Below are 22,633 nucleotides of genomic sequence, written 5' to 3' on the forward strand. Positions count from 1 at the left end.
CTGCCTCTGTGCTCACTCAGGTTCTTCTTGTGATTTGTTCTCCTGACCCTGTGCTCGCTCAGGACCTTCTTGTGATTTGGTCTCCTGACCCTGTGCTCACTCATGTTCTTCTGGTGATTTGGTGTCCTTACCGTGTGCTCATTCAGGTTCTTCTTGTGATTTGGTCTCCTGACTTTGTGCTCATTCAGGTTCTTCTTGTGATTTTGTTTCCTGACCCTGTGCTCACTCAGGTTCTTCTTGTGATTTGGTGTCCTGACCATGTTCTCACTTACGTTCTTCTTGTCACTACATCTCCTGCCTCTGTGCTCACTCAGGTTCTTCTGGTGATTTATTCTCCTGACTCTTTGCTCACCAAGGTTCTTCTTGTGATTTGGTTTCCTGTCTCTGTGCTCGCTCAGGTTCTTCTTGTGATTTGGTGTCCTTACCCTGTGCTTCCTCAGTTTCTTCTTGTGACTTCATCTCCTGCCTCTGTGCTCACTCAGGTTCTTCTTGTGATTTGTGGTCTTGACCCTGTGCTCACTCAGCTTCTTCTTGTGATTTGGTGTCCTGACCATGTTCTCACTTACGTTCTTCTTGTCACTACATCTCCTGCCTCTGTGCTCACTCAGGTCCTTCTTGTGATTTATTCTCCTGACTCTTTGCTCACCAAGGTTCTTCTTGTGATTTGGTGTCCTGACCCTGTGCTTACTCCGTTTCTTCTTGTGACTTCATCTCCTGCCTCTGTGCTCACTCAGGTTCTCTTGTGATTTGTTCTCCTGACCCTGTGCTCTCTCAATTTCTTCTTGTGATTTTGTCTCCTGACTTTGTGCTCACTCAGGTTCTTCTTGTGATTTGGTTTCCTGACATTGTGCTCTCTCAGGTTCTTCTTGTGATTTTGCGTCCTGACCATGTGCTTCACTCAGGTTCTTCTTGTGATTTGGACCCTTGACTCTGTGCTCACTCAGGTTCTTCTTGTGACTTGATCTCCTGACTCTGTGCTCACTCAGGTTCTTCTTGTGACTCGTTCTCCTGACTCTGTGCTCACTCAGGTTCTTCTTGTGATTTGGTTTCCTGACTCTGTGCTCACTCAGGTTCTTCTTCTGATTTGGTGTCCTTACCCTGTGCTCACTTGTGTTCTTCTCGTGACTTCATCTCCTGCCTCTGTGCTCACTCAGGTTCTTCTTGTGATTTCTTGTCCTGACCCTGTGCTCGCTCAGGTTCTTCTTGTGATTTGGTCTCCTCACCCTGTGCTCACTCAGGTTCTGCTTGTGATTTGGTGTCCTGACCCTGTGCTCACTCAGGTTCTTCTTGTGATTTGGTCTCCTGACTTTGTACTCACTCAGGTTCTTCTTGTGATTTGGTTTCCTGACCCTGTGCTCACTGAGGTTCTTCTTGTGACTTCATCTCCTGCCTCTGTGCTCACTCAGTTTCTTCTTGTGATTTTTTCTCCTGACCCTGTGCTCGCTCAGATTTTTCTTGTGATCTGGTTTCCTGACCCTGTGCTCACTCAGTTTCTTCTTGTGATTTGGTGCCCTGACCCTGTGCTCACTTACGTTCTTCTTGTGACTTCATCTCCTGCCTCTGTGCTCACTCAGGTTCTTCTTGTTACTTGTTCTCCTGACCCTGTGCTCGCTCAGGTTCTTCTTGTGTTTTGCTCTCCTGACCCTGTGTTCACTCAGGTTCTTCTTGTGATTTGGTTTCCTGACTCTGTGCTCACTCAGGTTCTTCTTGTGATTTGGTGTCCTGACCCTCTTCTCACTTACGTTTTTTTTGTCACTACATCTCCTGTCTCTGTGCTCACTCACGTTCTTCTTGTGATTTATTCTCCTGACTCTGTGCTCACCAAGGTTCTTCTTGTGATTTGGTTTACTGTCTCTGTGCTCGCTCAGGTTCTTCTTGTGATTTGGTGTCCGACCCTATGCTTACTCAGGTTCTTCTTGTGACTTCATCTCCTGCCTCTGTGCTCACTCAGGTTCTTCTTGTGATTTGTTCTCCTGACCCTGTGCTCGCTCAGGTTCTTCTTGCGAGTTTGTCTCCTCGCCATGTGCTCACTCAGGTTCTTCTTGTGTTTTGCTGTCCTGACCCTGTGCTCACTCAGGTTCTTCTTGTGATTTGGTCTCCTGACTTTGTGCTCACTCAGGTTCTTCCTCTGATTTGGTTTCCTGACCCTGTGCTCACTCAGGTTCTTCTTCTGATTTGGTGTCCTGACCCTGTTCTCACTTACGTTTTTCTTGTCACTACATCTCCTGCCTCTGTGCTCACTCACGTTCTTCTTGTGATTTATTCTCCTGACTCTGTGCTCACCAAGGTTCTTCTTGTGATTTGGTTTCCTGTCTCTGTGCTCGCTCAGGTTCTTTTTGTGATTTGGTGTCCGACCCTATGCTTACTCAGGTTCTTCTTGTGTCTTCATCTCCTGCCTCTGTGCTCAATCAGGTTCTTCTTGTTACTTGTTCTCCTGACCCTGTGCTCGCTCAGGTTCTTCTTGTGTTTTGCTCTCCTGACCCTGTGTTCACTCAGGTTCTTCTTGTGATTTGGTGTCCTGACCCTGTGCTCACTCAGGTTCTTCTTGTGATTTGATGTCCTGACCCTGTGCTCACTTACGTTCTTCTTGTGACTTCATCTCCTGCCTCTGTGCTCACTCAGATTCTTTTTGTGATTTATTCTCCTGACTCTGTGCTCACCAAGTTTCTTCTTGTGATTTGTTTTCCTGTCTCTGTGCTCGCTCAGGTTCTTCTTGTGATTTGGTGTCCGACCCTATGCTTACTCAGGTTCTTCTTGTGACTTCATCTCCTGCCTCTGTGCTCGCTCAGGTTCTTCTTGTGATTTGGTGTCCTGACCCAGTGCTCACTCAGTTTCTTCTTTTGATTTGGTGTCCTGACCCTGTGCTCATTCAGGTTCTTCTTGTGACTTCATCTCCTGCCTCTGTGCTCACTCAGGTTCTTCTTGTGATTTGGTGTCCTCACCCTGTGCTTACTCCGTTTCTTCTTGTGAATTCATCTCCTGCCTCTGTGCTCACTCAGGTTCTTCTTGTGATTTGGTGTCCTGACACTGTGCTCACGCAGTTTCTTCTTGTGATTTGGACCCCTGACTCTGTGCTCACTCAGTTTCTTCTTGTGATTTGGTCTCCTGACTTTGTGCTCACTCAGGTTCTTCTTGTGATTTGGTTTTCTGACTCTGTGCTCACTCAGGTTCTTCTTGTGATTTGGCGTCCTGACCCTGTGCTCACTTACGTTCTTCTTGTGACTTCATCTCCTGCCTCTGTGCTCACTCAGGTTATTCTTGTGAATTATTCTCCTGACTCTGTGCTCAGAAATATTCTTCTTGTGATTTGGCTTCCTGTTTCTGTGCTTGCTCAGGTTCTTCTTGTGATTTGGTATCCTGTCTCTGTGCTTGCTCTGGTTCTTCTTGTGATTTGGTCTCCTGACTGTGTGCTCACTCAGGTTCTTCTTGTGATTTGGTGTCCTGACCCGGTTCTCACTTACTTTCTTCTGTGATTTGGTGTCCTGACCCAGTGCTCACTCAGTTTCTTCTTTTGATTTGGTGTCCTGACCCTGTGCTCATTCAGGTTCTTCTTGTGACTTCATCTCCTGCCTCTGTGCTCACTCAGGTTCTTCTTGTGATTTGGTGTCCTCACCCTGTGCTTACTCCGTTTCTTCTTGTGAATTCATCTCCTGCCTCTGTGCTCACTCAGCTTCTTCTTGTGATTTGGTGTCCTGACACTGTGCTCACGCAGTTTCTTCTTGTGATTTGGACCCCTGACTCTGTGCTCACTCAGTTTCTTCTTGTGATTTGGTCTCCTGACTTTGTGCTCACTCAGGTTCTTCTTGTGATTTGGTTTTCTGACTCTGTGCTCACTCAGGTTCTTCTTGTGATTTGGCGTCCTGACCCTGTGCTCACTTACGTTCTTCTTGTGACTTCATCTCCTGCCTCTGTGCTCACTCAGGTTATTCTTGTGATTTATTCTCCTGAATCTGTGCTCAGAAATTTTCTTCTTGTGATTTGGTTTCCTGTTTCTGTGCTTGCTCAGGTTCTTCTTGTGATTTGGTTTCCTGTCTCTGTGCTTGCTCTGGTTCTTCTTGTGATTTGGTCTCCTGACTGTGTGCTCACTCAGGTTCTTCTTGTGATTTGGTGTCCTGACCCTGTTCTCACTTACTTTCTTCTTGTGATTTGGTGTCCTGACTCTTTGCTCACTCAGGTTCTTCTTGTGATTTCATTTCCTGTCCCTGTGCTCACTCAGGTTCTTCTTGTGATTTGGTTTCCTGACCCTGTGCACACTCAGGTTCTTCTTGTGATTTCTTTTCCTCTCCCTGTGCTCACTCAGGTTCTTCTTGTGATTTGGTTTCCTGACCCTGTGCTCACTCAGGTTCTTCTTGTGATTTGGTGCCCTGACACTGTGCTCACTTACGTTCTTCTTGTCACTACATCTCCTGCCTCTGTGCTCACTCACGTTCTTCTTGTGATTTATTCTCCTGACTCTGTGCTCACCATGGTTCTTCTTGTGATTTGGTTTCCTGTCTCTGTGCTCGCTCAGGTTGTTCTTGTGATTTGGTGTCCGACCCTATGCTTACTCAGGTTCTTCTTGTGTCTTCATCTCCTCCCTCTGTGCTCACTCAGGTTCTTCTTGTGATTTGTTCTCCTGACCCTGTGCTCGCTCAGGTTCTTCTTGTGATTTGGTCTCCAGACCCTGTGTTCACTCAGGTTCTTCTTGTGATTTGGTGTCCTGCCTCTGTGCTCACTCAGGTTCTTCTTCTGATTTGGTGTCCTGACCCTGTGCTCACTTACGTTCTTCTTGTGACTTCATCTCCTGCCTCTGTGCTCACTCAGATTCTTTTTGTGATTTATTCTCCTGACTCTGTGCTCACCAGGTTTCTCCTTGTGATTTGTTTTCCTGTCTCTGTGCTCGCTCAGGTTCTTCTTGTGATTTGGTGTCCGACCCTATGCTTACTCAGGTTCTTCTTGTGACTTCATCTCCTGCCTCTGTGCTCACTCTGGTTCTTCTTGTGATTTGTTCTCCTGACTTTGTGCTCACTCAGATTCTTCTTGTGATTTGGTGCCCTGACCCTGTGCTCACTTACGTTCTTCTTGTCACTACATCTCCTGCCTCTGTGCTCACTCGTGTTCTTCTTTTGATTTATTCTCCTGACTCTGTGCTCACCAAGGTTCTTCTTGTGATTTGGTTTCCTGTCTCTGTGCTCGCTCAGGTTCTTTTTGTGATTTGGTGTCAGACCCTATGCTTACTCAGGTTCTTCTTGTGTCTTCATCTCCTGCCTCTGTGCTCACTCAGGTTCTTCTTGTTACTTGTTCTCCTGACCCTGTGCTCGCTCAGGTTCTTCTTGTGTCTTGCTCTCCTGACCCTGTGTTCACTAAGGTTCTTCTTGTGATTTGGTGCCCTGACCCTGTGCTCACTTACGTTCTTCTTGTCACTACATCTCCTGCCTCTGTGCTCACTCACGTTCTTCTTGTGATTTATTCTCCTGACTCTTTGCTCACCAAGGTTCTTCTTGTGATTTGGTTTCCTGTCTCTGTGCTCGCTCAGGTTCTTCTTGTGATTTGGTGTCCAACCCTATGCTTACTCAGGTTCTTCTTGTGTCTTCATCTCCTGCCTCTGTGCTCACTCAGGTTCTTCTTGTGATTTGTTCTCCTGACCCAGTGCTCGCTCAGGACCTTCTTCTGATTTGGTCTCCTGACCCTGTGCTCACTCAGGTTCTTCTGGTGATTTGGTGTCGTTACCCTGTGCTCATTCAGGTTCTTCTTGTGATTTGGTCTCCTGACTTTGTGCTCATTCAGGTTCTTCTTGTGATTTCGTTTCCTGACCCTGTGCTCACTCAGGTTCTTCTTGTGATTTGGTGTCCTGACCATGTTCTCACTTACGTTCTTCTTGTCACTACATCTCCTGCCTCTGTGCTCACTCAGGTTCTTCTGGTGATTTATTCTCCTGACTCTTTGCTCACCAAGGTTCTTCTTGTGATTTGGTTTCCTGTCTCTGTGCTCGCTCAGGTTCTTCTTGTGATTTGGTGTCCTTACCCTGTGCTTCCTCAGTTTCTTCTTGTGACTTCATCTCCTGCCTCTGTGCTCACTCAGGTTCTCTTGTGATTTGTTCTCCTGACCCTGTGCTCGCTCAGTTTCTTCTTCTGATTTTGTCTCCTGACTTTGTGCTCCCTCAGGTTCTTCTTGTGATTTGGTTTCCTGACATTGTGCTCTCTCAGGTTCTTCTTGTGATTTTGTGTCCTGACCATGTGCTCACTCAGGTTCTTCTTGTGATTTGGACCCTTGACTCTGTGCTCACTCAGGTTCTTCTTGTGACTTGATCTCCTGACTCTGTGCTCACTCAGGTTCTTCTTGTGACTCGTTCTCCTGACTCTGTGCTCACTCAGGTTCTTCTTGTGATTTGGTTTCCTGACTCTGTGCTCACTCAGGTTCTTCTTCTGATTTGGTGTCCTTACCCTGTGCTCACTTACCTTCTTCTCGTGACTTCATCTCCTGCCTCTGTGCTCACTCAGGTTCTTCTTGTGATTTATTCTCCCGACTCTGCGCTCACCAAGGTTCTTCTTGTGATTTGGTTTCCATTCTCTGTGCTCGCTCAGATTCTTCTTGTCATTTGGTGTCCTGACCATATGCTTACTCAGCTTCTTCTTGTGACGTTCGTCTCCTGCCTCTGTGCTCACTCAGGTTCTTCTTGTGATTTGTTTTCCTGACTCTGTGCTCACTCAGATTCTCTTGTGATTTGTTGGCCTGAACCTGTGCTCACTTACGTTCTTCTTGTGACTTCGTCCTCTGCCTCTGTGCTCACTCAGGTTCTTCTTGTGATTTGTGGTCTTGACCCTGTGCTCACTCAGCTTCTTCTTGTGATTTGGTGTCCTGACCATGTTCTCACTTACGTTCTTCTTGTCACTACATCTCCTGCCTCTGTGCTCACTCAGGTCCTTCTTGTGATTTATTCTCCTGACTCTTTGCTCACCAAGGTTCTTCTTGTGATTTGGTGTCCTGACCCGGTTCTCACTTACTTTCTTCTGTGATTTGGTGTCCTGACCCAGTGCTCACTCAGTTTCTTCTTTTGATTTGGTGTCCTGACCCTGTGCTCATTCAGGTTCTTCTTGTGACTTCATCTCCTGCCTCTGTGCTCACTCAGGTTCTTCTTGTGATTTGGTGTCCTCACCCTGTGCTTACTCCGTTTCTTCTTGTGAATTCATCTCCTGCCTCTGTGCTCACTCAGCTTCTTCTTGTGATTTGGTGTCCTGACACTGTGCTCACGCAGTTTCTTCTTGTGATTTGGACCCCTGACTCTGTGCTCACTCAGTTTCTTCTTGTGATTTGGTCTCCTGACTTTGTGCTCACTCAGGTTCTTCTTGTGATTTGGTTTTCTGACTCTGTGCTCACTCAGGTTCTTCTTGTGATTTGGCGTCCTGACCCTGTGCTCACTTACGTTCTTCTTGTGACTTCATCTCCTGCCTCTGTGCTCACTCAGGTTATTCTTGTGATTTATTCTCCTGAATCTGTGCTCAGAAATTTTCTTCTTGTGATTTGGTTTCCTGTTTCTGTGCTTGCTCAGGTTCTTCTTGTGATTTGGTTTCCTGTCTCTGTGCTTGCTCTGGTTCTTCTTGTGATTTGGTCTCCTGACTGTGTGCTCACTCAGGTTCTTCTTGTGATTTGGTGTCCTGACCCTGTTCTCACTTACTTTCTTCTTGTGATTTGGTGTCCTGACTCTTTGCTCACTCAGGTTCTTCTTGTGATTTCATTTCCTGTCCCTGTGCTCACTCAGGTTCTTCTTGTGATTTGGTTTCCTGACCCTGTGCACACTCAGGTTCTTCTTGTGATTTCTTTTCCTCTCCCTGTGCTCACTCAGGTTCTTCTTGTGATTTGGTTTCCTGACCCTGTGCTCACTCAGGTTCTTCTTGTGATTTGGTGCCCTGACACTGTGCTCACTTACGTTCTTCTTGTCACTACATCTCCTGCCTCTGTGCTCACTCACGTTCTTCTTGTGATTTATTCTCCTGACTCTGTGCTCACCATGGTTCTTCTTGTGATTTGGTTTCCTGTCTCTGTGCTCGCTCAGGTTGTTCTTGTGATTTGGTGTCCGACCCTATGCTTACTCAGGTTCTTCTTGTGTCTTCATCTCCTCCCTCTGTGCTCACTCAGGTTCTTCTTGTGATTTGTTCTCCTGACCCTGTGCTCGCTCAGGTTCTTCTTGTGATTTGGTCTCCAGACCCTGTGTTCACTCAGGTTCTTCTTGTGATTTGGTGTCCTGCCTCTGTGCTCACTCAGGTTCTTCTTCTGATTTGGTGTCCTGACCCTGTGCTCACTTACGTTCTTCTTGTGACTTCATCTCCTGCCTCTGTGCTCACTCAGATTCTTTTTGTGATTTATTCTCCTGACTCTGTGCTCACCAGGTTTCTCCTTGTGATTTGTTTTCCTGTCTCTGTGCTCGCTCAGGTTCTTCTTGTGATTTGGTGTCCGACCCTATGCTTACTCAGGTTCTTCTTGTGACTTCATCTCCTGCCTCTGTGCTCACTCTGGTTCTTCTTGTGATTTGTTCTCCTGACTTTGTGCTCACTCAGATTCTTCTTGTGATTTGGTGCCCTGACCCTGTGCTCACTTACGTTCTTCTTGTCACTACATCTCCTGCCTCTGTGCTCACTCGTGTTCTTCTTTTGATTTATTCTCCTGACTCTGTGCTCACCAAGGTTCTTCTTGTGATTTGGTTTCCTGTCTCTGTGCTCGCTCAGGTTCTTTTTGTGATTTGGTGTCAGACCCTATGCTTACTCAGGTTCTTCTTGTGTCTTCATCTCCTGCCTCTGTGCTCACTCAGGTTCTTCTTGTTACTTGTTCTCCTGACCCTGTGCTCGCTCAGGTTCTTCTTGTGTCTTGCTCTCCTGACCCTGTGTTCACTAAGGTTCTTCTTGTGATTTGGTGCCCTGACCCTGTGCTCACTTACGTTCTTCTTGTCACTACATCTCCTGCCTCTGTGCTCACTCACGTTCTTCTTGTGATTTATTCTCCTGACTCTTTGCTCACCAAGGTTCTTCTTGTGATTTGGTTTCCTGTCTCTGTGCTCGCTCAGGTTCTTCTTGTGATTTGGTGTCCAACCCTATGCTTACTCAGGTTCTTCTTGTGTCTTCATCTCCTGCCTCTGTGCTCACTCAGGTTCTTCTTGTGATTTGTTCTCCTGACCCAGTGCTCGCTCAGGACCTTCTTCTGATTTGGTCTCCTGACCCTGTGCTCACTCAGGTTCTTCTGGTGATTTGGTGTCGTTACCCTGTGCTCATTCAGGTTCTTCTTGTGATTTCGTCTCCTGACTTTGTGCTCATTCAGGTTCTTCTTGTGATTTCGTTTCCTGACCCTGTGCTCACTCAGGTTCTTCTTGTGATTTGGTGTCCTGACCATGTTCTCACTTACGTTCTTCTTGTCACTACATCTCCTGCCTCTGTGCTCACTCAGGTTCTTCTGGTGATTTATTCTCCTGACTCTTTGCTCACCAAGGTTCTTCTTGTGATTTGGTTTCCTGTCTCTGTGCTCGCTCAGGTTCTTCTTGTGATTTGGTGTCCTTACCCTGTGCTTCCTCAGTTTCTTCTTGTGACTTCATCTCCTGCCTCTGTGCTCACTCAGGTTCTCTTGTGATTTGTTCTCCTGACCCTGTGCTCGCTCAGTTTCTTCTTCTGATTTTGTCTCCTGACTTTGTGCTCCCTCAGGTTCTTCTTGTGATTTGGTTTCCTGACATTGTGCTCTCTCAGGTTCTTCTTGTGATTTTGTGTCCTGACCATGTGCTCACTCAGGTTCTTCTTGTGATTTGGACCCTTGACTCTGTGCTCACTCAGGTTCTTCTTGTGACTTGATCTCCTGACTCTGTGCTCACTCAGGTTCTTCTTGTGACTCGTTCTCCTGACTCTGTGCTCACTCAGGTTCTTCTTGTGATTTGGTTTCCTGACTCTGTGCTCACTCAGGTTCTTCTTCTGATTTGGTGTCCTTACCCTGTGCTCACTTACCTTCTTCTCGTGACTTCATCTCCTGCCTCTGTGCTCACTCAGGTTCTTCTTGTGATTTATTCTCCCGACTCTGCGCTCACCAAGGTTCTTCTTGTGATTTGGTTTCCATTCTCTGTGCTCGCTCAGATTCTTCTTGTCATTTGGTGTCCTGACCATATGCTTACTCAGCTTCTTCTTGTGACGTCGTCTCCTGCCTCTGTGCTCACTCAGGTTCTTCTTGTGATTTGTTTTCCTGACTCTGTGCTCACTCAGATTCTTCTTGTGATTTGTTGGCCTGAACCTGTGCTCACTTACGTTCTTCTTGTGACTTCGTCCTCTGCCTCTGTGCTCACTCAGGTTCTTCTTGTGATTTGTGGTCTTGACCCTGTGCTCACTCAGCTTCTTCTTGTGATTTGGTGTCCTGACCATGTTCTCACTTACGTTCTTCTTGTCACTACATCTCCTGCCTCTGTGCTCACTCAGGTCCTTCTTGTGATTTATTCTCCTGACTCTTTGCTCACCAAGGTTCTTCTTGTGATTTGGTGTCCTGACCCTGTGCTTACTCCGTTTCTTCTTGTGACTTCATCTCCTGCCTCTGTGCTCACTCAGGTTCTCTTGTGATTTGTTCTCCTGACCCTGTGCTCTCTCAATTTCTTCTTGTGATTTTGTCTCCTGACTTTGTGCTCACTCAGGTTCTTCTTGTGATTTGGTTTCCTGACATTGTGCTCTCTCAGGTTCTTCTTGTGATTTTGCGTCCTGACCATGTGCTTCACTCAGGTTCTTCTTGCGATTTGGACCCTTGACTCTGTGCTCACTCAGGTTCTTCTTGTGACTTGATCTCCTGACTCTGTGCTCACTCAGGTTCTTCTTGTGACTCGTTCTCCTGACTCTGTGCTCACACAGGTTTTTCTTGTGATTTGGTTTCCTGACTCCGTGCTCACTCAGGTTCTTCTTCTGATTTGGTGTCCTTACCCTGTGTTCACTTGTGTTCTTCTCGTGACTTCATCTCCTGCCTCTGTGCTCACTCAGGTTCTTCTTGTGATTTCTTGTCCTGACCCTGTGCTCGCTCAGGTTCTTCTTGTGATTTGGTCTCCTCACCCTGTGCTCACTCAGGTTCTGCTTGTGATTTGGTGTCCTGACCCTGTGCTCACTCAGGTTCTTCTTGTGATTTGGTCTCCTGACTTTGTGCTCACTCAGGTTCTTCTTGTGATTTGGTTTCCTGACCCTGTGCTCACTGAGGTTCTTCTTGTGACTTCATCTCTTGCCTCTGTGCTCACTCAGTTTCTTCTTGTGATTTTTTCTCCTGACCCTGTGCTCGCTCAGATTTTTCTTGTGATCTGGTTTCCTGACCCTGTGCTCACTCAGTTTCTTCTTGTGATTTGGTGCCCTGACCCTGTGCTCACTTACGTTCTTCTTGTGACTTCATCTCCTGCCTCTGTGCTCACTCAGGTTCTTCTTGTTACTTGTTCTCCTGACCCTGTGCTCGCTCAGGTTCTTCTTGTGTTTTGCTCTCCTGACCCTGTGTTCACTCAGGTTCTTCTTGTGATTTGGTTTCCTGACTCTGTGCTCACTCAGGTTCTTCTTGTGATTTGGTGTCCTGACCCTCTTCTCACTTACGTTTTTTTTGTCACTACATCTCCTGTCTCTGTGCTCACTCACGTTCTTCTTGTGATTTATTCTCCTGACTCTGTGCTCACCAAGGTTCTTCTTGTGATTTGGTTTACTGTCTCTGTGCTCGCTCAGGTTCTTCTTGTGATTTGGTGTCCGACCCTATGCTTACTCAGGTTCTTCTTGTGACTTCATCTCCTGCCTCTGTGCTCACTCAGGTTCTTCTTGTGATTTGTTCTCCTGACCCTGTGCTCGCTCAGGTTCTTCTTGCGAGTTTGTCTCCTCGCCATGTGCTCACTCAGGTTCTTCTTGTGTTTTGCTGTCCTGACCCTGTGCTCACTCAGGTTCTTCTTGTGATTTGGTCTCCTGACTTTGTGCTCACTCAGGTTCTTCCTCTGATTTGGTTTCCTGACCCTGTGCTCACTCAGGTTCTTCTTCTGATTTGGTGTCCTGACCCTGTTCTCACTTACGTTTTTCTTGTCACTACATCTCCTGCCTCTGTGCTCACTCACGTTCTTCTTGTGATTTATTCTCCTGACTCTGTGCTCACCAAGGTTCTTCTTGTGATTTGGTTTCCTGTCACTGTGCTCGCTCAGGTTCTTCTTGTGGTTTGGTTTCCGACCCTATGCTTACTCAGGTTCTTCTTGTGACTTCATCTCCTGCGTCTGTGCTCACTCAGGTTCTTCTTGTGATTTGCTCTCCTGACCCTCTGCTCGCTCAGGTTCATCTTGTGATTTGGTCTCCTGACTTTGTGCTCACTCAGGTTCTTCTTGTGATTTGATTTCCTGCCCCTGTGCTCACTCAGGTTCTTCTTGTGATTTCATTTCCTAACCCTGTGCTCACTCAGTTTCTACTCGTGATTTGGTCACCTGACTATCTGTGCTCACTCAGTTTCTTCTTGTGATTTGGTCTCCTGACTTTGTGCTCACTCAGGTTCTTCCTCTGATTTGTTTTCCTGACCCTGTGCTCACTCAGGTTCTTCTTCTGATTTGGTGTCCTGACCCTGTTCTCACTTACGTTTTTCTTGTCACTACATCTCCTGCCTCTGTGCTCACTCACGTTCTTCTTGTGATTTATTCTCCTGACTCTGTGCTCACCAAGGTTCTTCTTGTGATTTGGTTTCCTGTCACTGTGCTCGCTCAGGTTCTTCTTGTGGTTTGGTTTCCGACCCTATGCTTACTCAGGTTCTTCTTGTGACTTCATCTCCTGCGTCTGTGCTCACTCAGGTTCTTCTTGTGATTTGCTCTCCTGACCCTCTGCTCGCTCAGGTTCATCTTGTGATTTGGTCTCCTGACTTTGTGCTCACTCAGGTTCTTCTTGTGATTTGATTTCCTGACCCTGTGCTCACTCAGGTTCTTCTTGTGATTTGGTGCCCTGACCCTGTGCTCACTTACGTTCTTCTTGTCACTACATCTCCTGCCTCTGTGCTCACTCGAGTTCTTCTTTTGATTTATTCTCCTGACTCTGTGCTCACCAAGGTTCTTCTTCTGATTTGGTTTCCTGTCTCTGTGCTCGCTCAGGTTCTTTTTGTGATTTGGTGTCCGACCCTATGCTTACTCAGGTTCTTCTTGTGTCTTCATCTCCTGCCTCTGTGCTCACTCAGGTTCTTCTTGTTACTTGTTCTCCTGACCCTGTGCTCGCTCAGGTTCTTCTTGTGTTTTGCTCTCCTGACCCTGTGTTCACTCAGGTTCTTCTTGTGATTTGGTGTCCTGACCCTGTGCTCACTCAGGTTCTTCTTGTGATTTGATGTCCTGACCCTGTGCTCACTTACGTTCTTCTTGTGACTTCATCTCCTGCCTCTGTGCTCACTCAGATTCTTTTTGTGATTTATTCTCCTGACTCTGTGCTCACCAAGTTTCTTCTTGTGATTTGTTTTCCTGTCTCTGTGCTCGCTCAGGTTCTTCTTGTGATTTGGTGTCCGACCCTATGCTTACTCAGGTTCTTCTTGTGACTTCATCTCCTGCCTCTGTGCTCGCTCAGGTTCTTCTTGTGATTTGGTCTCCTGACCCAGTGCTCACTCAGTTTCTTCTTTTGATTTGGTGTCCTGACCCTGTGCTCATTCAGGTTCTTCTTGTGACTTCATCTCCTGCCTCTGTGCTCACTCAGGTTCTTCTTGTGATTTGGTGTCCTCACCCTGTGCTTACTCCGTTTCTTCTTGTGAATTCATCTCCTGCCTCTGTGCTCACTCAGCTTCTTCTTGTGATTTGGTGTCCTGACACTGTGCTCACGCAGTTTCTTCTTGTGATTTGGACCCCTGACTCTGTGCTCACTCAGTTTCTTCTTGTGATTTGGTCTCCTGACTTTGTGCTCACTCAGGTTCTTCTTGTGATTTGGCGTCCTGACCCTGTGCTCACTTACGTTCTTCTTGTGACTTCATCTCCTGCCTCTGTGCTCACTCAGGTTATTCTTGTGATTTATTCTCCTGACTCTGTGCTCAGAAATTTTCTTCTTGTGATTTGGTTTCCTGTTTCTGTGCTTGCTCAGGTTCTTCTTGTGATTTGGTTTCCTGTCTCTGTGCTTGCTCTGGTTCTTCTTGTGATTTGGTCTCCTGACTGTGTGCTCACTCAGGTTCTTCTTGTGATTTGGTGTCCTGACCCTGTTCTCACTTACTTTCTTCTTGTGATTTGGTGTCCTGACTCTTTGATCACTCAGATTCTTCTTGTGATTTCATTTCCTGACCCTGTGCTCACTCAGGTTCTTCTTGTGATTTGGTTTCCTGACCCTGTGCACACTCAGGTTCTTCTTGTGATTTCTTTTCCTGACCCTGTGCTCACTCAGGTTCTTCTTGTGATTTGGTTTCCTGACCCTGTGCTCACTCAGGTTCTTCTTGTGATTTGGTGCCCTGACACTGTGCTCACTTACGTTCTTCTTGTCACTACATCTCCTGCCTCTGTGCTCACTCACGTTCTTCTTGTGATTTATTCTCCTGACTCTGTGCTCACCAAGGTTCTTCTTGTGATTTGGTTTCCTGTCTCTGTGCTCGCTCAGGTTGTTCTTGTGATTTGGTGTCCGACCCTATGCTTACTCAGGTTCTTCTTGTGTCTTCATCTACTGCCTCTGTGCTCACTCAGGTTCTTCTTGTGATTTGTTCTCCTGACCCTGTGCTCGCTCAGGTTCTTCTTGTGATTTGGTCTCCTGACCCTGTGTTCACTCAGGTTCTTCTTGTGATTGGGTGTCCTGCCTCTGTGCTCACTCAGGTTCTTCTTCTGATTTGGTGTCCTGACCCTGTGCTCACTTACGTTCTTCTTGTGACTTCATCTCCTGCCTCTGTGCTCACTCAGATTCTTTTTGTGATTTATTCTCCTGACTCTGTGCTCACCAAGTTTCTCCTTGTGATTTGTTTTCCTGTCTCTGTGCTCGCTCAGGTTCTTCTTGTGATATGGTGTCCGACCCTATGCTTAATCAGGTTCTTCTTGTGACTTCATCTCCTGCCTCTGTGCTCACTCTGGTTCTTCTTGTGATTTGTTCTCCTGACTTTGTGCTCGCTCAGATTCTTCTTGTGATTTGGTGCCCTGACCCTGTGCTCACTTACATTCTTCTTGTCACTACATCTCCTGCCTCTGTGCTCACTCGCGTTCTTCTTTTGATTTATTCTCCTGACTCTGTGCTCACCAAGGTTCTTCTTGTGATTTGGTTTCCTGTCTCTGTGCTCGCTCAGGTTCTTTTTGTGATTTGGTGTCCGACCCTATGCTTACTCAGGTTCTTCTTGTGTCTTCATCTCCTGCCTCTGTGCTCACTCAGGTTCTTCTTGTTACTTGTTCTCCTGACCCTGTGCTCGCTCAGGTTCTTCTTGTGTTTTGCTCTCCTGACCCTGTGTTCACTCAGGTTCTTCTTGTGATTTGGTGTCCTGACCCTGTGCTCACTCAGGTTCTTCTTGTGATTTGATGTCCTGACCCTGTGCTCACTTACGTTCTTCTTGTGACTTCATCTCCTGCCTCTGTGCTCACTCAGATTCTTTTTGTGATTTATTCTCCTGACTCTGTGCTCACCAAGTTTCTTCTTGTGATTTGTTTTCCTGTCTCTGTGCTCGCTCAGGTTCTTCTTGTGATTTGGTGTCCGACCCTATGCTTACTCAGGTTCTTCTTGTGACTTCATCTCCTGCCTCTGTGCTCGCTCAGGTTCTTCTTGTGATTTGGTCTCCTGACCCAGTGCTCACTCAGTTTCTTCGTTTGATTTGGTGTCCTGACCCTGTGCTCATTCAGGTTCTTCTTGTGACTTCATCTCCTGCCTCTGTGCTCACTCAGGTTCTTCTTGTGATTTGGTGTCCTCACCCTGTGCTTACTCCGTTTCTTCTTGTGAATTCATCTCCTGCCTCTGTGCTCACCCAGCTTCTTCTTGTGATTTGGTGTCCTGACACTGTGCTCACGCAGTTTCTTCTTGTGATTTGGACCCCTGACTCTGTGCTCACTCAGTTTCTTCTTTTGATTTGGTCTCCTGACTTTGTGCTCACTCAGGTTCTTCTTGTGATTTGGTTTTCTGACTCTGTGCTCACTCAGGTTCTTCTTGTGATTTGGCGTCCTGACCCTGTGCTCACTTACGTTCTTCTTGTGACTTCATCTCCTGCCTCTGTGCTCACTCAGGTTCTTCTTGTGATTTATTCTCCTGACTCTGTGCTCAGAAATTTTCTTCTTGTGATTTGGTTTCCTGTTTCTGTGCTTGCTCAGGTTCTTCTTGTGATTTGGTTTCCTGCCTCTGTGCTTGCTCTGGTTCTTCTTGTGATTTGGTCTCCTGACTGTGTGCTCACTCAGGTTCTTCTTGTGATTTGGTGTCCTGACCCTGTTCTCACTTACTTTCTTCTTGTGATTTGGTGTCCTGACTCTTTGCTCACTCAGGTTCTTCTTGTGATTTCATTTCCTGACCCTGTGCTCACTCAGGTTCTTCTTGTGATTTGGTTTCCTGACCCTGTGCACACTCAGGTTCTTCTTGTGATTTCTTTTCCTGACCCTGTGCTCACTCAGGTTCTTCTTGTGATTTGGTTTCCTGACCCTGTGCTCACTCAGGTTCTTCTTGTGATTTGGTGCCCTGACACTGTGCTCACTTACGTTCTTCTTGTCACTACATCTCCTGCCTCTGTGCTCACTCACGTTCTTCTTGTGATTTATTCTCCTGACTCTGTGCTCACCAAGGTTCTTCTTGTGATTTGGTTTCCTGTCTCTGTGCTCGCTCAGGTTGTTCTTGTGATTTGGTGTCCGACCCTATGCTTACTCAGGTTCTTCTTGTGTCTTCATCTCCTGCCTCTGTGCTCACTCAGGTTCTTCTTGTGATTTGTTCTCCTGACCCTGTGCTCGCTCAGGTTCTTCTTGTGATTTGGTCTCCTGACCCTGTGTTCACTCAGGTTCTTCTTGTGATTTGGTGTCCTGCCTCTGTGCTCACTCAGGTTCTTCTTCTGATTTGGTGTCCTGACCCTGTGCTCACTTACGTTCTTCTTGTGACTTCATCTCCTGCCTCTGTGTTCACTCAGATTCTTTTTGTGATTTATTCTCCTGACTCTGTGCTCACCAAGTTTCTCCTTGTGATTTGTTTTCCTGTCTCTGTGCTCGCTCAGGTTCTTCTTGTGATTTGGTGTCCGACCCTATGCTTACTCAGGTTCTTCTTGTGACTTCATCTCCTGCCTCTGTGCTCACTCTGGTTCTTCTTGCGATTTGTTCTCCTGACTTTGTGCTCACTCAGATTCTTCTTGTGATTTGGTGTCCTGACCCTCTGCTCACTTAGGTTCTTCTTGTGACTTCATCTCCTGCCTCTGTGCTCACTCAGGTTCTTCTTGTGATTTATTCTCCTGATTCTGTGCTCACCAAGGTTCTACTTGTGATTTGGTTTCCTGTCTCTGTGCTCGCTCAGGTTCCTCTTCCTTTTATTTTCCTGTCTCTGTGCTTGCTCTGGTTCTTCTTGTGATTTGGTCTCCTGACCCTGTGCTCACTCAGGTTCTTCATGTGATTTGGAGTCCTGACCCTGTGCTCACTCAGGTTCTTCTTGTGATTTGGACCCCTGTCTCTGAGCTCACTCAGGTTCTTCTTGTGATTTGGTCGCCTGACTTTGTGCTCACTCAGGTTCTTCTTGTGATTTGTTGTCATGACCCTGTACTCACATACGTTCTTCTTGTGACTTCATCTCCCACCTCTGTGCTCACTCAGGTTCTTCTTGTGATTTATTCTCCTAACTCTGTGCTCACCAAGGTTCTTCTTGTGTTTTGGTTTCCTGTTTCTGTGCTCGCTCAGGTTCTTCTTCTCTTTTGGTTTCCTGTCTCTGTGCTTGCTCTGGGTCTTCTTGTGATTTGGTCTCCTGACACTATGCTTACTCAGGTTCATCTTGTGATTTGGTGTCCTGAACCTGTGCTCACTCAGGTTCTTCTTGTGACTTTTTCTGCTGACTCTCTGCTCAAGCAGGTTCTTCTTGTGATTTGGTCTCCTGACTCTGTGCTCACTCAGGTTCTTCTTGTGACTCAGTCTCCTGACTATGTGCTCACTCAGGTTCTTCTTGTGATTTGGTTTCCTGACTCTGTGCTCACTCAGGTTCTTCTTGTGATTTGGTGTCCTGACCCTGTACTCACTTACTTTATTCTTGTCGCTACATCTCCTGCCTCTGTGCTCACTCACGTTCTTCTAGTGACTTCATCTCCTGACTCTGTGCTCACTCAGGTTCTTCTTGTGACTCGTTCTCCTGACTCTGAGCTCACACAGGTTCTTCTTGTGATTTGGTTTCCTGACTCCGTGCTCACTCAGGTTCTTCTTCTGATTTGGTGTCCTTACCCTGTGCTCACTTGTGTTCTTCTCGTGACTTCATCTCCTGCCTCTGTGCTCACTCAGGTTCTTCTTGTGATTTGTTGTCCTGACCCTGTGCTCGCTCAGGTTCTTCTTGTGATTTGGTCTCCTCACCCTGTGCTCACTCAGGTTCTGCTTGTGATTTGGTGTCCTGACCCTGTGCTCACTCAGGTTCTTCTTGTGATTTGGTCTCCTGACTTTGTGCTCACTCAGGTTCTTCTTGTGATTTGGTTTCCTGACCCTGTGCTCACTGAGGTTCTTCTTGTGACTTCATCTCCTGCCTCTGTGCTCACTCAGTTTCTTCTTGTGATTTTTTCTCCTGACCCTGTGCTCGCTCAGATTTTTCTTGTGATCTGGTTTCCTGACCCTGTGCTCACTCAGTTTCTTCTTGTGATTTGGTGCCCTGACCCTGTGCTCACTTACGTTCTTCTTGTGACTTCATCTCCTGCCTCTGTGCTCACTCAGGTTCTTCTTGTTACTTGTTCTCCTGACCCTGTGCTCGCTCAGGTTCTTCTTGTGTTTTGCTCTCCTGACCCTGTGTTCACTCAGGTTCTTCTTGTGATTTGGTTTCCTGACTCTGTGCTCACTCAGGTTCTTCTTGTGATTTGGTGTCCTGACCCTCTTCTCACTTACGTTTTTTTTGTCACTACATCTCCTGTCTCTGTGCTCACTCACGTTCTTCTTGTGATTTATTCTCCTGACTCTGTGCTCACCAAGGTTCTTCTTGTGATTTGGTTTACTGTCTCTGTGCTCGCTCAGGTTCTTCTTGTGATTTGGTGTCCGACCCTATGCTTACTCAGGTTCTTCTTGTGACTTCATCTCCTGCCTCTGTGCTCACTCAGGTTCTTCTTGTGATTTGTTCTCCTGACCCTGTGCTCGCTCAGGTTCTTCTTGCGAGTTTGTCTCCTCGCCATGTGCTCACTCAGGTTCTTCTTGTGTTTTGCTGTCCTGACCCTGTGCTCACTCAGGTTCTTCTTGTGATTTGGTCTCCTGACTTTGTGCTCACTCAGGTTCTTCATCTGATTTGGTTTCCTGACCCTGTGCTCACTCAGGTTCTTCTTCTGATTTGGTGTCCTGACCCTGTTCTCACTTACGTTTTTCTTGTCACTACATCTCCTGCCTCTGTGCTCACTCACGTTCTTCTTGTGATTTATTCTCCTGACTCTGTGCTCACCAAGGTTCTTCTTGTGATTTGGTTTCCTGTCACTGTGCTCGCTCAGGTTCTTCTTGTGGTTTGGTTTCCGACCCTATGCTTACTCAGGTTCTTCTTGTGAATTCATCTCCTGCCTCTGTGCTCACTCAGGTTCTTCTTGTGATTTGCTCTCCTGACCCTCTGCTCGCTCAGGTTCATCTTGTGATTTGGTCTCCTGACTTTGTGCTCACTCAGGTTCTTCTTGTGATTTGGTTTCCTGACCCTGTGCTCACTCAGGTTCTTCTTGTGATTTGGTGCCCTGACACTGTGCTCACTTACGTTCTTCTTGTCACTACATCTCCTGCCTCTGTGCTCACTCACGTTCTTCTTGTGATTTATTCTCCTGACTCTGTGCTCACCAAGGTTCTTCTTGTGATTTGGTTTCCTGTCTCTGTGCTCGCTCAGGTTGTTCATGTGATTTGGTGTCCGACCCTATGCTTACTCAGGTTCTTCTTGTGTCTTCATCTACTGCCTCTGTGCTCACTCAGGTTCTTCTTGTGATTTGTTCTCCTGACCCTGTGCTCGCTCAGGTTCTTCTTGTGATTTGGTCTCCTGACCCTGTGTTCACTCAGGTTCTTCTTGTGATTGGGTGTCCTGCCTCTGTGCTCACTCAGGTTCTTCTTCTGATTTGGTGTCCTGACCCTGTGCTCACTTACGTTCTTCTTGTGACTTCATCTCCTGCCTCTGTGCTCACTCAGATTCTTTTTGTGATTTATTCTCCTGACTCTGTGCTCACCAAGTTTCTCCTTGTGATTTGTTTTCCTGTCTCTGTGCTCGCTCAGGTTCTTCTTGTGATTTGGTGTCCGACCCTATGCTTACTCAGGTTCTTCTTGTGACTTCATCTCCTGCCTCTGTGCTCACTCTGGTTCTTCTTGTGATTTGTTCTCCTGACTTTGTGCTCGCTCAGATTCTTCTTGTGATTTGGTGCCCTGACCCTGTGCTCACTTACGTTCTTCTTGTCACTACATCTCCTGCCTCTGTGCTCACTCGCGTTCTTCTTTTGATTTATTCTCCTGACTCTGTGCTCACCAAGGTTCTTCTTGTGATTTGGTTTCCTGTCTCTGTGCTCGCTCAGGTTCTTTTTGTGATTTGGTGTCCGACCCTATGCTTACTCAGGTTCTTCTTGTGTCTTCATCTCCTGCCTCTGTGCTCACTCAGGTTCTTCTTGTTACTTGTTCTCCTGACCCTGTGCTCGCTCAGGTTCTTCTTGTGTTTTGCTCTCCTGACCCTGTGTTCACTCAGGTTCTTCTTGTGATTTGGTGTCCTGACCCTGTGCTCACTTACGTTCTTCTTGTGACTTCATCTCCTGCCTCTGTGCTCACTCAGATTCTTTTTGTGATTTATTCTCCTGACTCTGTGCTCACCAAGTTTCTTCTTGTGATTTGTTTTCCTGTCTCTGTGCTCGCTCAGGTTCTTCTTGTGATTTGGTGTCCGACCCTATGCTTACTCAGGTTCTTCTTGTGACTTCATCTCCTGCCTCTGTGCTCGCTCAGGTTCTTCTTGTGATTTGGTCTCCTGACCCAGTGCTCACTCAGTTTCTTCTTTTGATTTGGTGTCCTGACCCTGTGCTCATTCAGGTTCTTCTTGTGACTTCATCTCCTGCCTCTGTGCTCACTCAGGTTCTTCTTGTGATTTGGTGTCCTCACCCTGTGCTTACTCCGTTTCTTCTTGTGAATTCATCTCCTGCCTCTGTGCTCACCCAGCTTCTTCTTGTGATTTGGTGTCCTGACACTGTGCTCACGCAGTTTCTTCTTGTGATTTGGACCCCTGACTCTGTGCTCACTCAGTTTCTTCTTGTGATTTGGTCTCCTGACTTTGTGCTCACTCAGGTTCTTCTTGTGATTTGGTTTTCTGACTCTGTGCTCACTCAGGTTCTTCTTGTGATTTGGAGTCCTGACCCTGTGCTCACTTACGTTCTTCTTGTGACTTCATCTCCTGCCTCTGTGCTCACTCAGGTTCTTCTTGTGATTTATTCTCCTGACTCTGTGCTCAGAAATTTTCTTCTTGTGATTTGGTTTCCTGTTTCTGTGCTTGCTCAGGTTCTTCTTGTGATTTGGTTTCCTGTCTCTGTGCTTGCTCTGGTTCTTCTTGTGATTTGGTCTCCTGACTGTGTGCTCACTCAGGTTCTTCTTGTGATTTGGTGTCCTGACCCTGTTCTCACTTACTTTCTTCTTGTGATTTGGTGTCCTGACTCTTTGCTCACTCAGGTTCTTCTTGTGATTTCATTTCCTGACCCTGTGCTCACTCAGGTTCTTCTTGTGATTTGGTTTCCTGACCCTGTGCACACTCAGGTTCTTCTTGTGATTTCTTTTCCTGACCCTGTGCTCACTCAGGTTCTTCTTGTGATTTGGTTTCCTGACCCTGTGCTCACTCAGGTTCTTCTTGTGATTTGGTGCCCTGACACTGTGCTCACTTACGTTCTTCTTGTCACTACATCTCCTGCCTCTGTGCTCACTCACATTCTTCTTGTGATTTATTCTCCTGACTCTGTGCTCACCAAGGTTCTTCTTGTGATTTGGTTTCCTGTCTCTGTGCTCGCTCAGGTTGTTCTTGTGATTTGGTGTCCGACCCTATGCTTACTCAGGTTCTTCTTGTGTCTTCATCTACTGCCTCTGTGCTCACTCAGGTTCTTCTTGTGATTTGTTCTCCTGACCCTGTGCTCGCTCAGGTTCTTCTTGTGATTTGGTCTCCTGACCCTGTGTTCACTCAGGTTCTTCTTGTGATTTGGTGTCCTGCCTCTGTGCTCACTCAGGTTCTTCTTCTGATTTGGTGTCCTGACCCTGTGCTCACTTACGTTCTTCTTGTGACTTCATCTCCTGCCTCTGTGCTCACTCAGATTCTTTTTGTGATTTATTCTCCTGACTCTGTGCTCACCAAGTTTCTCCTTGTGATTTGTTTTCCTGTCTCTGTGCTCGCTCAGGTTCTTCTTGTGATTTGGTGTCCGACCCTATGCTTACTCAGGTTCTTCTTGTGACTTCATCTCCTGCCTCTGCGCTCACTCAGGTTCTTCTTGTGATTTATTCTCCTAACTCTGTGCTCACCAAGGTTCTTCTTGTGTTTTGGTTTCCTGTTTCTGTGCTCGCTCAGGTTCTTCTTCTCTTTTGGTTTCCTGTCTCTGTGCTTGCTCTGGGTCTTCT

This window comes from Carcharodon carcharias, chromosome 2, assembly GCF_017639515.1.
Source record: "Carcharodon carcharias isolate sCarCar2 chromosome 2, sCarCar2.pri, whole genome shotgun sequence".
Classification (NCBI taxonomy): domain Eukaryota; kingdom Metazoa; phylum Chordata; class Chondrichthyes; order Lamniformes; family Lamnidae; genus Carcharodon; species Carcharodon carcharias.